Raw genomic sequence first — 14,235 nt, forward strand, 5'->3', positions numbered from 1 at the left:
AAATCTTTGATATGATGTTTGCTTGAAAAATTTGGTGCTATTTAACTGAATTAAATATTTCCTCCACCACTGCAATGTTCTCTGAGCCGTTGGCTGCAAAGCAAGTCCGAGCCACGGTCGATCCACCCCCATGCTTAACAGATGGACAAGTGTTCTTTTATTAAAATGTGCACCCTTTTTTTTTTTTACTCCAAACCTACTGTGCCTTTGCTCAATGTGACCAAAAAACCAAAAGTTTGTTTTTCTTTTACTTCAGTTTTCTTTTAATCCATTCACAGAGCTTGTTTCTGCGTTGCATTGGGTGATTTTAGATGTTCATTTGCTCTAAGGCTGAATTTTGTGTTGAGGACACAGTGAAGTTTTCTTCTAATGATTCTCCCCTGAAGGTTATGCTTGTGCAAGTGCTGCAGCACAGAAGAACAGAGTCTGATATATCTTCCTGAAGGTCTTTTGCAGTCAATCAGGGGTTTTGAGTTTCTTTTCAAGTTATCCCGTGGGTTGTAAACAACCTTAAAATTGCTGTCTCACACAGTTCCGTCACATAGTGTTACACACCTGGTCATTCATTTACTTTTATTTAGTTATTTGTTATAAAAAAGAGGGCTCATGATAGTATATCGACTGCAACAGTAAGACACGAGCTCAATAAAACTAAAAAATGTTTAAAAATCACAAAAAGCATCTACACGCCACTTATAAATTGTATTTATTTAATGCTCCAGGAAAGATGAATGTAATTATGAAAGAAATTAAAAAATGAATAAAATGCCTTAAAAAATTACAGTAAATTCACTTTTCTTCTCATTCAACCGAAACGTGACTGCAGGGATAAAAAGGTAGTAATGATAATAATGAGCGCATACCTATATTGTACACACAGTATTTTAGTTTGTCACAGAACAATAATACATCATCGTGATTGTAATGTTGATGGCATCGCTGAGCTAATAAGACTTTATGTCAGTATTTCCAAGTGTTTGTTTGTGTGTGCGTTTATAGACTGTGGCCCTATTAATCAGAACCTATCACTTGTGGCTAATGGAGATAGATTAACAAGCGGAGAGACGTGACTGTCCCTAGAGAAAGCCTGCTTCCTCTGTGTGTGTGCGTGTGCGCGCACATAACTATGACACCCCAGTAACTGCGTGATTTTCTGCTTGACTACTAGAGCCACCATCGTTTGTGTTGCCTACCCTCGACGAGGAGGCTGAGGATGTGTTCCCAGAAATGCAGAGGTTAAGCACACTCATTTATTATTTTCTTTACGCGTACACACGCGTATGCGTTTGTGTAAACTGTGTGAATACAATTAGATAAAACCACGCTTTCGAGCATTCGCCACGTTTATTCCCCAAACGCACAAGACGTTGCCGGCACCTGCAAAGTCGTCTTCCTCTCGCCCTGAGGTAGAAAAGAGTTTGCCACCAGCTGTAGCAGAAGGTTCTAATCCCTCGGAGATACCTACATTATCCTCGCCGCTCAGGGTGAAATATCAGCTACATACTAATAATATGTCTGTGCTGCTTCCTTGAGATGCGTCCTTGAGAGACTCCCCAGGATACCTCTTGGCCTTTTTGTATCTTGGAAGCATTAAAGGTGTGTTCAGCCCAGCAAAATTACCACATCAAAACACTACAAACTGCAAACCCCATTAATTCGACGGGAACATACACTGTTTAGGGTTTAGTGACAGCAGCTGATCCCCGCATGTACATAATCCCATACAGAGACACTTTCATGGGAAAACACACACTTGTGTAAACCCATTTTACTTTCATTAAGTATCACTCAGAATGGATGAGAGCTCTCATTTCACAGAGCGCTGCCAGACTTGATATGAATGCCTCTTTAACATGGAGAGTAGCACACACGTGCACAAACACTCTGGGTATTTCTCAGGCTGACAGTAGCGTCGGTGGAGAGAGATACATCTTCTTCAGGACAAATAGATTTAAATGTTCTTCAGAAGTCAGCACAGCTGCAGGACTCGGGATAAAATCTTAGATCAGACGACGGGAAGCTGGAGATAATGCCAAATGCAATTTTTACAGGATTTCGGGGGGGGGGGGGGGGGGGGGGGGGCGCGCGAGTGTGCAAAATTTGAAAATCCAAAGCAAAAAATTATGATTCCCGTGCTGATAGTTTATACTTTTAATGTCATTGTGACAATCCTTTCATGCTTGCACCAAAAGATGAAAAAAAGTGTAATGAAATGTCTTCCAATCCAATTTTACTTGTACTGTTGATGCCATTTGAAGGTCAGCTGAAACCACCAAGTTTTCTCGTCTCTAAGGGAACAAAATACTCCAAAAAGGGGGGGGGGGGGAATTCAAATAACAGCCTTCTTGCTTATTGCTTCATTGTCTTTTTTTCTTTTATTGATTGTCAGCTGTCTTCTGGGTAGTCAGACTTGCTGATGACCTTTAAAATCTGTGTTTGTGTGTGTGCCTGCGCCTGTTTGTGTGTCCATGTAAGTGTTTGTGTATTTCATTACCTCTGTGTCCAGCCTCAGTATGTGCTCTCTTTGTGTTCTGTCATGTTATCATATTTTCTCCTGTTCTCCTCATCGATTTCCTGTCATCGGCCTGAAAAGTGGACTTTTGTTTCACCAAGTTAGCAAATAGCGTGTGCTAGCTCCCTCTGCCTCGCATCCCTCTGTCTTTCATTTGCTCTCCCTATTTTGCTTAGTTAACCGATTTCAAAAATACAAGACTCTGCTGTCATGCCAATCTTCGCTGGGCGTGTCTTTATCTTTTTTGACTTTTACACTTTGCTTTGTGAAATATTCAACAGTTGTGGTTCCTCTTTGCCTCCCTTCAGCCGTGATGTTGTCAGACAAGGCTGTGTAACTTATTAAATACATTCATGTATCTGTTTCTTTTTTCAGTGCCATATAGTGCTTCATGTCCAAGAGAGAGAAATCAAGTCAGACCCGTCGTCGCGCATCTGTCATGCTTGGCTACCTTTGTTTCCTGTGTGTCTTTTATGCATATGCCCGTGCGCTTCCACAGTGTGCATGTGTGTTCACCTTGCCTGTGTGTTTGTAATGTTGCTGATATGCGTGGCTGAGCTTGGCATGGGTTTTCTTGCTGGGATGCTAAAAAGCAGAAGAAGCTAAGGTTAAGTGCGAAGGTCGACAGAGTGGAGCTGGGGGAGATATCCATCACAAAACCAATGCATTTACGTGGACATGGTGGCTATTTATTTTTATTTCTATGGAAAAGAAGACAGTTTCTGCAGGTAAGCTGGCAGCCTGCCCGGGGCTTTCTTGACACATCCTCTGCAGACATTTTGCAAGAGAACAGAAAGCCCAAAGTAAACAAACTGACTAGGCAAATCAGCTTGAAAAGTTGTCTGCTGGGTTTGGGGATGAAGTTTTTTCATTTAAAAAAATTGGGTTAAAACTTAAAGCTCTGTGGCAATAAATTCACTGTTTTTTTAAAAATCTAAATCATTAAAAAAATACTACTAGCTTTACTAGCTAACAAGCATGCATGCCATTTTTTTCTTTCTTGCATTTAAAAGAAACCTTGGAAGAAGATGTGTTAGGTTATGTTCTACATGCCCATGTGTTCCTTCATTTTAATTATATGACTTAGGTGCGTTTGTGACTTGAGGCCAGCACAAAGGCAGCGGTAACATAACTTAGGATTAGGGCACCCATGCTAGTTTTAGCTAACAGTCTTAATTAGCAGAACAGATCTATAAACTGCCACCAAACCAGAACATCTGAATCCAGCACTGGTCTGAAGCATCAGCAACTACACTGTCTGTCTATCTCTGTAGATTGTAGTGGGCAGCTAATTTTCCCAAGGGGCCACAAGCTTATAAAGAGGTAAAATTAATATAGAGCAGAATTGAGTTCAACTTACTGGTGCGGTCCTCCACAACAGTCCCAGTTTCTCATGTGGCCCCATTGGGAAAATGGATTACCCACCCCTGCTCTAGATAGATGGGTCCATAGATTCAGTCCAATCTTTGCAGGTACTCCGCTATCATTATAAATTAGAAACAAACCAACAAATAAATATAACCCCTTTCCAAATATGCATGCATGTGCATGATCTGTTTATTCATTTATTTTATTTTATTTTAACTACCAATTATCCATCGCTTTTCAAGCCGTACAAAAATATATCATATACCATAATTCTCTCCTGCTCAGTGCTGTCTGTTCTTCAGTTCATTTTTCCACTCAGAGCCAAACGAGTTCTTCTCCAAGTTTCTTGACTTTATCTTTTAACGTGTTCCTCCCACATGCTCTGTCACAACCCTTATGCGTTTTTTATACCTCTCCTGTAGTCGCCTCTCTTCTACACCTGTCGTCTCTTCCAGCTCTAACACCTCTTATTATTAAGAATAACTGCCGCTATGACAAGCCATGGTTTGATCTATTTCTATCCCCTCGTGGACATGTGTTACATATACACCAGTTGTACATGTGTGTGGAAAAAATTGTGATATTTGTGCAGATGTGCTGGTGCTCAACAGCTGGTTAGTCTAAACTTGACCAACAGTGTTCAAATTAACATAGCCCAGCATTTCACATTACACTGTTAATTGGCTTGAGCTGACTGTTATGAATTGCTAGTTTCTATAAAAATTTACTGAAACTTTAGATTTCATTTAATTTTAGATTTTTGATATGAAGATGAAGCCACAAGATAAAAACAATGCATACAACTGACACCATCAGATGTAAATTAGGAAAAAAACCCTACTTAATAACTATTTAAGATTATTTAAGGCTATGATTATATAACCCTGTGATACTCAGAAGGCTTGTGTTTTTTCCCAAGAGTTTAGCTCCAGAGTAGCCCATCGTGTTTATCCATACTGGCCTTCAGTGTGGGCAAGAGAGGGGTCAGCAATTGCAGCTCTTCTCCAATATTCATGAGTCCTGCAGATAAAGTTCCTCAGGTATTTTTGCGACCTGTTGTTAATGATTGTGAGAACTATACTTAGTTGGAGGAAGACTGACCTATGGCTTTAACAAGTATCCATCTGAGCTGCTGGAAGCGCTTCGTGTCTGCATGTATTCCCCAGCCTGCTACTTTTGTTTTCTTACCAGCGAGTATATAAGTATATTTTATTATAGCAAAAGCAACCATTACTCTCTTATTATCAAATGAGCAATTTCCAAGACTTATATTATACAGCCCTACTGCTTTAGAGATGCTTTAATCTTTATTTTAATGTACCAAGTGACTGTGTTCAGTATATTGTAAAAGGTTATCGTGAAAAAACAAAAATTATCACAGAAGTTTGTATTTTTAAAAAAAATAAATTGTTATTTAAGATTGATTGCTCTTACATTAGATGTTCCCTATTACCAGTATCTTTCATGTTCAGTATATAGAACTGAAATTAGAATATATTGTTTTCCATGAGTAAATATTATACAGATAAATGTTTTTGTGGACTGAAATCTGCATGTCCATTAGCCCCGTATAATTTTTCAGATCAAGCGTTTTGTTTTCTTTGTTTTTTTTTAGATCAGGTCGGACCAATCATACCGCTGCATTTATCTACCAGTGTGGTCGTAGCTCAAAACATTCACCGGCTCCAGGTCAATCAACTGTCTGAAAATGTTTCTCTGCCTCCTCAGATGTGGTCCCTACTCTGCCAAGAGGAACTCAGACTGCTCCACTGACCTCCTGAAATATGTACGAAAGTAGTCATGATACAGCTTCAAGTCCTGGATCAAACCATGAAATTCTCTCTGCTGCTGCTTCCTCTCTCCGTTTGTTCCTTTTCTTGTTTAGAAACATCAGAACTAGCTCATTGTCACTTGATGCCAACTTGAGTGCTTTCACTGTGTGTTTCTTGAAGACGAAGCAACGCGCTTGGTGTGTAAAGGCCTTTAGTCTAACGGTCACACACTGATGCAACACAGTGTTCTTAGCCAAGGATACTTTAACATGCAGTTTGGAGGAGCCAGGGATGGAATCAGACATCTTCTAATTAATAGATAACCTACTCTCTCTCTCTCTTTGTCTTGCTCTCTCTCTATACTAGAGCTGGGCGATATGAGATTTTTTCATATCACGATATGTTTTTTTCATTTCAGGCGATAACGATATCTATCACGATATAAGCCAAATAACTATATTTGTAAGATTTAAATGTGCCGTTGCTCACAAGTAAAATGTGAAATAATCAGCAGCTTGTTTTTATTTAAATATTTATTTCCCATAATAAGTTCAACAGGGTAGATGTACTTAAGGAACATGAGACTTTTTCAGATAAATAAAGACAAATATTGCAAACTACACAAAAGGCAGCCGCTAAAGCGTTTAAGTTTCAAAATAGAACAAACAAAACAGACTAAATTGTCAATTCCACTTAGAAACAAAATATTAATTCTAAAAATAAATCTTAGTTTGTTTTACAGAAGAACAGACAAAACTGACTAACTTTTGTCAATATCAAATTGAGAACTAAAAGGAAATTCTCAATCTCTCCTTGTTGTATAGCTGAGCTTTTCAAACAGTTTTAACAGTTACTTTAGTCTGATAAAAGCCGAATGACGAATTAGCGCTTCCAGTCAAAGACTGAGGCTACGTCCACACGTACACGGGTATTTTTGAAAACGGAGATTTTCCGTTTACGTTTTAAAAAAATAATCCTGTCCACACATAAAGGCAGAAATGAAGGAAAACGCTGCTATGAACATGCCAAAGCAGCAGGTGGCGCTAGATTCCTAACCGTGCAGAAATGTTGGCCAATCAGAAGTCTAGAAGCCTCGGTGGGAAAAAGTAAACAAAGCTGCGGCATAGAAGCAGAACCGAGTCGTATGTGTGGAGGGACAGTAACTGTGTGTATATGTAAGCATTTAAACACTGCAGAGTAGAATTAACAGTATTGTAGAAATTCATTTCACCGAAACAATAACGTGGCGCACAGTGTGACGCATGCACCAGTTTATTGTATTTCCAGACTTGCTTTCGGCACAATTTACAGTGCGCGCTACTCTGTTTTTTGTCAGACTTGAAATAGCTGAAATACCTTCACACTACAGAACTTCTATGGCTCTTCCGTTCGACAATCTCTCCGACATTGGAACCATCATCTGTTTTCTTTTCGGTCACGCTCGGTTGATTTTTCTAGTCGGCACACTCATTTCCTCCATTACGCGCTGGCTCCATTACCCGCTGGCTGCTTCCCAAACAAACACACGTGCGGCTTGGCACTTGTGCTGTACGTAACAAGTCACGCGACGTGACGCTGCGGCTGTGATTGGTTCGGCTCTGCGCTACTTAATTTGGATTGGCTGACCTTTTTTTTTTTTTTTTTGAGGACAAGAGCGGCGAGGTCTATCGCGATAGCTTAATTTCTCTATCGAGTAAAAGTTATATCGCGATACATATCGTTATCGTTCTATCGCCCAGCTCTACTCTATACGTATTTGTATGCTAATGTTGCCAAATAATTTTAGGACCAAGTGTATGTACTACATATTACACTTTCCCTCTGAGGACGTTTGATCACATTCTCATGCTGTAAGTGAGTTAATTCGCTAATTGCCAACTCTAACAATGTTAGATCCAATTTCAGTAACACCAGCAAACAGCAGCTAACACCTTAGTTCAGGATATTCTCAACAACTCACCTGAAGTGAGCTTCACTGACTCATCAAGCCACATTGAACTCCTTTCACACAACAGCTGAGGTAAAAAAAAAAAAAGGCAAAATATCTTAAAATATTTAACTGACACATCCTTATTCGTCATTTCTTGCCACGTGTTGATATGATTCAAATTCATTAAAATATAGAGAGGAAATATGTTTTGTTTTTTTCATTAACAATAGTAGAAACTTCCCAGTCCACGGCCATTACGTGTCAATTATGCATAATTAATGCTACTGTGGTTGTGTCTGTGTGCAGAGGCCTATGGGGAGGCATTTTCAACCACTGCAAACATGCTCCCAGGCAGTCCTCCAAAATCCCAACTGCATAGTGCTGAACATGAATGATACCGTCAGTCAAATGATGATTGGTTGCCAAGTGTGCCGGAACAGGAAAGAAAGCAACAGTGGAGTTCACCAGGAATGGGTGAGGAAAAAAAGCTCAATCAAACATCAGGACTACAGCATGAGAAGCACAACAATAGTACCAGTAAGAGTAGCCAACAGGCCGGTTGCAGCACATATTTTTGACACTGCCCCATCTGCAGATGATCTCTGCAGAAAGATGAGTGGTCCAAAGCTGCCCATGGACTGCCTACACACTACCCCTGCTTAACTATAATTTCCCATTTAAACTGTCCACTAGTGACAGTGACAAACATTTTGTCCAATTTACATTACAATGCATCAACTGGGAAATCTCTCCAGAGTTCAAGATGAGTTTAAAGAAGTAAAACAGATTGTCAGATCTTAGGCTGTCGTTGTCCATGTCCACAATGACGTATAGTCAAGGCATTGTGGGGAAATCCAGAGCGTCCAGCCACAGCTGAATGTGAACAGGGTTACATGAAGGATTAAACTAAAACATGATAACAAAATATACACATCTTGCCATTTATGTGATCCCCAGTTCCTAACATGACCATGAAACTAGGTTTAACACCACTGTTGCTGCTTTTGAGAGAAAAAAAAGAGCAAAATCCTAGAAAGTGTAAGTGACCAAAATAAAACCAAACAAAAAAACATATACTGGGTCGCAGGTCCTGTATCTTTCTTTAGTGTCTCTGATACAGAACGGTGCTCAGTGATCTTCATAAGTCCTAGCTAGTTACTTTTTTCTGGTAACATGTTGAGGCCAACGGGTTTGGTGTGTCTGTGGAGGGCTACACTCTTATGTCTTTCCAATACTCTCTTTGGGGTCACCAAATGTCACAGTAATCTTCCTGGACATTTGAAGTGTTTAATGTGTGTGTACAAAAGTGTGTGTGTTAATGCAGAACCCCTGTGTGGCCTAGCCAAAAGATAACATGCCTCCTTTTTGACCTCTCTTGTACCCTTGCCTCAGGGCTAACGATCCAATCAGAGGATAAGCCTATTTCCAGACCCTCCCCTGGGAGCAAGAAAGATCCAATTGGATAAAGGTTCATCTTAGATCAGAATCAACAGGGGTGTGGATAAGGGACCGTGCTCGCAGCCAACCATCAAAAGCAAGATGGAGAAGAAATAGACAAAAAAAACAAGAACACGAAAAATGTGTGCACAAGGACTGCGACAAAAACCAAACAAAAAACAAAGCTGATGTTGCTTGTCGTATGGTAAGTGAATAATTCATTTGACTTTTTCTAAAATACACTCAACGTGAGGGGGCTTACCCTGTGTATGACATTTCAGATAAGGACAAAATGAGCCCTCGTGTGTGTGCATCTGACTAAGCAGTCCCCCCTCTGTGATAATTCTCTACAAGTGGGACAGCAAACCCACTGAAATGCCTGAAATGAGAAATGCTCGCCCCGATAAAAACAAACAAGAATGAAATGAACCAGTCTTTGCTGGAACAGGCCAACACCGAGATGAGGGTAAATATTTTGGGACTGGTGTTTTAATACTCCCACTGCTTTTGATATCCATTTCTTTGCATGCTCTTGAGTGGCATTTAACATTTACCTACCTTTCCTTTAATACTCAGTCCCACATTTCCTTTGCGTTTTAGACATTCCCTCCCCGCCTATGAAAAACTCTTATTACATGCGCCAGGTTACACGTACAGTTTTTGTGTGGGCTGTGAGATAGTGTATTTGTGTGCCCCGTGGTGCAATTGTCACCAATGTCACTTTCATCTGGGCGTGCAGCTTTTCATGCCGCCTAATGCTTTGAAGCTACAGACTTTAATTCCTTCTTTTTGCTCACAGTGACACCCAAATATGTACACAAATGTCGTCCCAATGCCGGAAAGCTTCATTTGCATCCATCTTTTAGCCCTACAGGAACAACTGTGATCTATGAAGCGTTTCCTTCTGTCTAATCGTTGCGTTGGCTCGAGGATGTAATAATGCATGCTACAACATGCCTAAGTGGTTATCTTTGTGCATGTCAATATTTGTGGGGATGGGTGTATTTGTACAAAATGAGCCCGTCTAAGAAGAGAGAAAAGCTATTGTAGTCCACAAAGTCAAGTCTGAGAAAAAAATGTTGCTTTTGGGGGGTTTTACTTCATTGTCCAAACTGTAGCTGCTGCCTGTCATGGAGCTGTGTGTCCACTGAAATTATATACCACGGAGACGTGGGCGAGGTAGAAACTGTCTTTTTGTTACTATTCACATATTTTTGTATCACTCTACTTTTTCTAAAAACTGGCTGCCATAAATTTAGCCATGAATGTGTATTTGCATGTCTGTGTGTGTTTTTTCTGCATTGCTAAGGGCAACAAATGTCCTTTATCGCTGTCAAAATGCCAAATAAGTTATCAACACCTCCCCGCCTGCTGCTGTGACATCAGTGCCCACACATATACAGACACACATACACAAACAAAAAAAGTCAGCAGGCACACTGCATTACTCACACTAAACCAGCTTAAGTAACACTGTGTACATTTTATTAAGGTGAAAGCAAGAATTTGCTGGTCGAATTTAATGCATTATTTTAATATAAAACGCATTTTGTTGTGTGCGCGCTTAAACTTGCTCTCTGTTTATACGTGTGTACTGTCAGCGTTAATGCTTTTGGCATTTCTTCACCATCACTTAAAAATCACTTCTCTGGTATAAATGTAGATTTTCACCTCGGTGACACACAAACACTCGCTCAGCTGTATTGACTGGTGTCTTACTTGGAAAGCCTGAGGCAGTTGAGTGGGTTGTATTTCAGGAAATTCTCTCTGGCAATTTATAATGTCTACTTTGGACAGTGATACAATGAATTAATTAACAGTGGCAAATGAAAGGGAACTGTCCTGAGATTAGACAGAAAGAAAAAAAAAAACAAAACAGGAAAAAAAGTGTTCTCGAAGACAAGGAGAACCACCACAGGCATACGAAACGATGTGAATACAACAGGCTGAAGTGATAGCATTCCCTTTACAGTTGAGCTTTTAATACAGAACCACTGTAGCACAAAAACATTTGCGACCTCTAATAAACTTGGGAATAAAGGCGCATAAACTTTCAAATAAACTGTCATACTGTATTTGTGACTATCCAAGTAACAGGCAGGCATCTGAATGAAACCTGTGCCTTTGCAGTGGTCTAATTAGTCTTAGACTACACTAGCAAGGAGTCTTAAAAGGTGTGGCATGCATGAGGATATCCAGGAAAGCAAAGAGAGGTTTTTTGTCCTCGAGTCACATCACACATCAAATACCTTTAGGCACTCTACACAAAACAGAGTGTGTATTTTTTTTGGCTTATTTAATACAAGAATCAAGTGCAAAAAATATAAGCAGGTATATTTCTTTATACCACCCTCACACATGAACATGCACAAACTGCAAACGTCTAGTGTAATGCATAATAGAGGGTCTTTACTGCAGGGGATAGTAAGAATAATGAAATATTTAACCCCTCCCATCTTGCTCTCAAAAGCACATTCTCTTCCCCTTTCTTTAAAAAGCACCCACTAAACATCTAAGTCCGCTCTAAGCCACTTTTCTGTTTTAATGTAATAAGCTGCACAGCTATTACTTCATAAATTCCACTGGTCCCAGTTGTGAGCTCATTAAAGTGAAGTAAATGCAATAATCCAAGTAATTTTGTAATGGAATATCAAAGTGATACCTCACCTTTATACACACACACACACATACACACACACACACACATACATATACATAATTTACTTTAATTTTTATATATTTTTAAGAGATAACACACTGAGAAATAAATACTGACAATAGGATCACCATCCCAGCATGAGCTGCAACAAAAAAAGAAGAAAAGAAGAGAGCACATTTGCATGTCGATTAAATGTCGTTGTGCTTCCACTCAGACATGCTATGACCACATTATAAGCAAAATTGCATCATAAGCCCTGTTACCTTTACATTTCCAAGAGTAAAGCCGGTGAAGGCATTCCTATGAAGTAATACATCTATACACTACACATTCACTCTTTAATAACATACTTTAAAACATCATAATTTTCATAATTACAACCACGCACCCAAACTATGTTCACCAAAAAATGTATCCACACTTATTAAGGTGTAAAAATATGTGTCTTAGATTGTGGCGTGTACAAAGCATTAGAGACAAGTGGATCGACAAACTCACCACACTAGGACAGTGGGGTCTTCAACACATTTCCATTCGTGCACCAGCTCACGAATGACACAAGGGGTATTTCCTAAAGTCTACCTTGCATAAGCTCAAGTATTCCAAAATTAGTGTCCTTCTCAGTCGTGCTTGTTACTGTGATTGCTGCTATGCACTAAGCTGAATAGTAACTGAATAGTTAACTTGAGTTTGCTTATCAGTAACTTGAGTATTTATCATTTTCATTTAAAAATGACAGCCCTTGGACCTCCAAGGGCGACGCGAACGGAAACAAGTATCAGTTGATCTAAAACTAAAAAGAGATGTGATGTCATGCAGAGTGGCATCCCTCATCAACCGATCTGAGTATGTTAACCCTGTATGCGTCATGTGTGACACATTAATTTATGGGACCTGTACATCATCGCTGTGATCTTCCCTGAAAGACCGTAGGCACAGAAAGGGCCCTTTAAGTGTCAGATGTAGCATATTTGATATAAATTAAAAGGCACATATATCTAATATATTTATTTTTAATTTGTAAGAAGGTTCAATAAACGCTATATTTAAAAAAATATTATTTTTCATGTTCCAGGCTTTACAGGGTTAAAACTTTTCAGTATTTTATCTTCATTTCATCTTTTTTGTGCTACTTTAGTCATAGCATTGCAAATTATTTTCAGATGCCAGCAAGCCAGGTTACTAATTGTCTTTGTCTTCAGTGCCTGGATGCTGCACTTCATTGTAACCTTACAATGAAGTAACATTAACCATGCTCTGGTTTGCATACTTGTTCCCCCCCCCAAGAACTTAAGGAGGATTTGGCTTATAATGTCAAACTTAATTAGGTGACACTCCATTGATCTATCATCTGATGACTTAGCCTCTAGTGTCAATGACCAAAGTTTTAGGGCTTTCATTGTATCCACTGGAAATCAGTAAATACATTTTCAACAAATGGTAAATAAAAATCAAGTATGTTATATGAAGACAAAGACTACGAGGTTGCACTGTCATGTATGTTTTTGTATGTGCACTGTTAAACAAGCATTGGACACTAAGATCAAGAAAATGTCTCATAAAAAGTGCATGGGGTTACCAGCGTCATGGTAATATGTCTGCAAGTCCAGCCCTCACAACCCTACACAAGAATACTGGGTTTCCTGACACTGTACAGGGCTAACAATGCAATGGTTACCTGCAACAAGAACTCGGTCCAGCAATGGGAAAAAACACCGGAAGCCAATTTCAAGGTCTCCACACTAGTTACCATCAAGTGCAGCAAATGCCAAGGTGATGGACTACGCCACGACTTTTCTGCACAGGCCATCTGAAAGTTGCTCAGACTTGATAAGTCTGGCCATATGTTGCCATAGATCGTAAAACAGGTGCTGAGAAGCCAGAGGTAGGAATAAGTGCTAAACCATCAAAATGGTTGACCTGACAGTGCTCATATACCCTGGTGGTTTAGGAGTAGATAGATGGCATTAAAGGTTTGACCCAAAGTGTAGCATCCTGAAACTCTATGAGCAACAGAAACATCCAGGAAACAAGGAGGATCCGTGAACACATCAGTGAAATGGACACCAGGGATCAACTGTTTCGTGCCTTAGGCAGTTTTAAACAGATGGTGTAGAGAAGGAAGTATTGTGGAAGACCAAGCCCCTCTATAGGATGTGTCATCAGCTGGCAGAGGAGATATCAAGTATTCCTCCCCCTGAAGAACAGCACAGAGGTTCTGATCATGGTGGCAAAAAGGACCTAAGATTCATAAAGTCAGGAGTCTACCACAGAAGACAGGATCCAAGGTACAGGCTGTACAAAGGTGCCCCTGAGACAGTCCACTGCATGGTACATAGATATAAGAATTTGGGGCGCTATACACTGAAAGGAATACAGGAACTGTACTATGTATGGATTAGAAGTCCTGATGGTTGATCACTGAAAATTGTTGAGAACAAACAGGATAAAACACTGTGGGACTTGAAGATGCGCACAGACAGACGGCTTCTGGTTAACCTATCAGACACAAGGCTGGTTGACAAGGAGCAGAAGATGGCAGTTGCAATAGATGTGG

At 39.8% G+C, this 14,235-nt stretch overlaps 1 long non-coding RNA gene across 1 annotated transcript; it reads left to right on the forward strand.

Annotated features, from left to right (window-relative positions):
• Positions 1–7,894: 7,894 nt before the first annotated feature.
• On the forward strand, positions 7,895–10,258 carry LOC308395537. The gene is made up of 3 exons (XR_013971410.1): positions 7,895–8,056; positions 8,975–9,224; positions 9,301–10,258. It is a non-coding gene; the product is annotated as an uncharacterized lncRNA (long non-coding RNA).
• Positions 10,259–14,235: the final 3,977 nt, after the last annotated feature.

This window comes from Rhamphochromis sp. 'chilingali' (assembly GCF_963969265.1).
Source record: "Rhamphochromis sp. 'chilingali' genome assembly, chromosome: 4".
NCBI classification, from domain to species: domain Eukaryota; kingdom Metazoa; phylum Chordata; class Actinopteri; order Cichliformes; family Cichlidae; genus Rhamphochromis; species Rhamphochromis sp. 'chilingali'.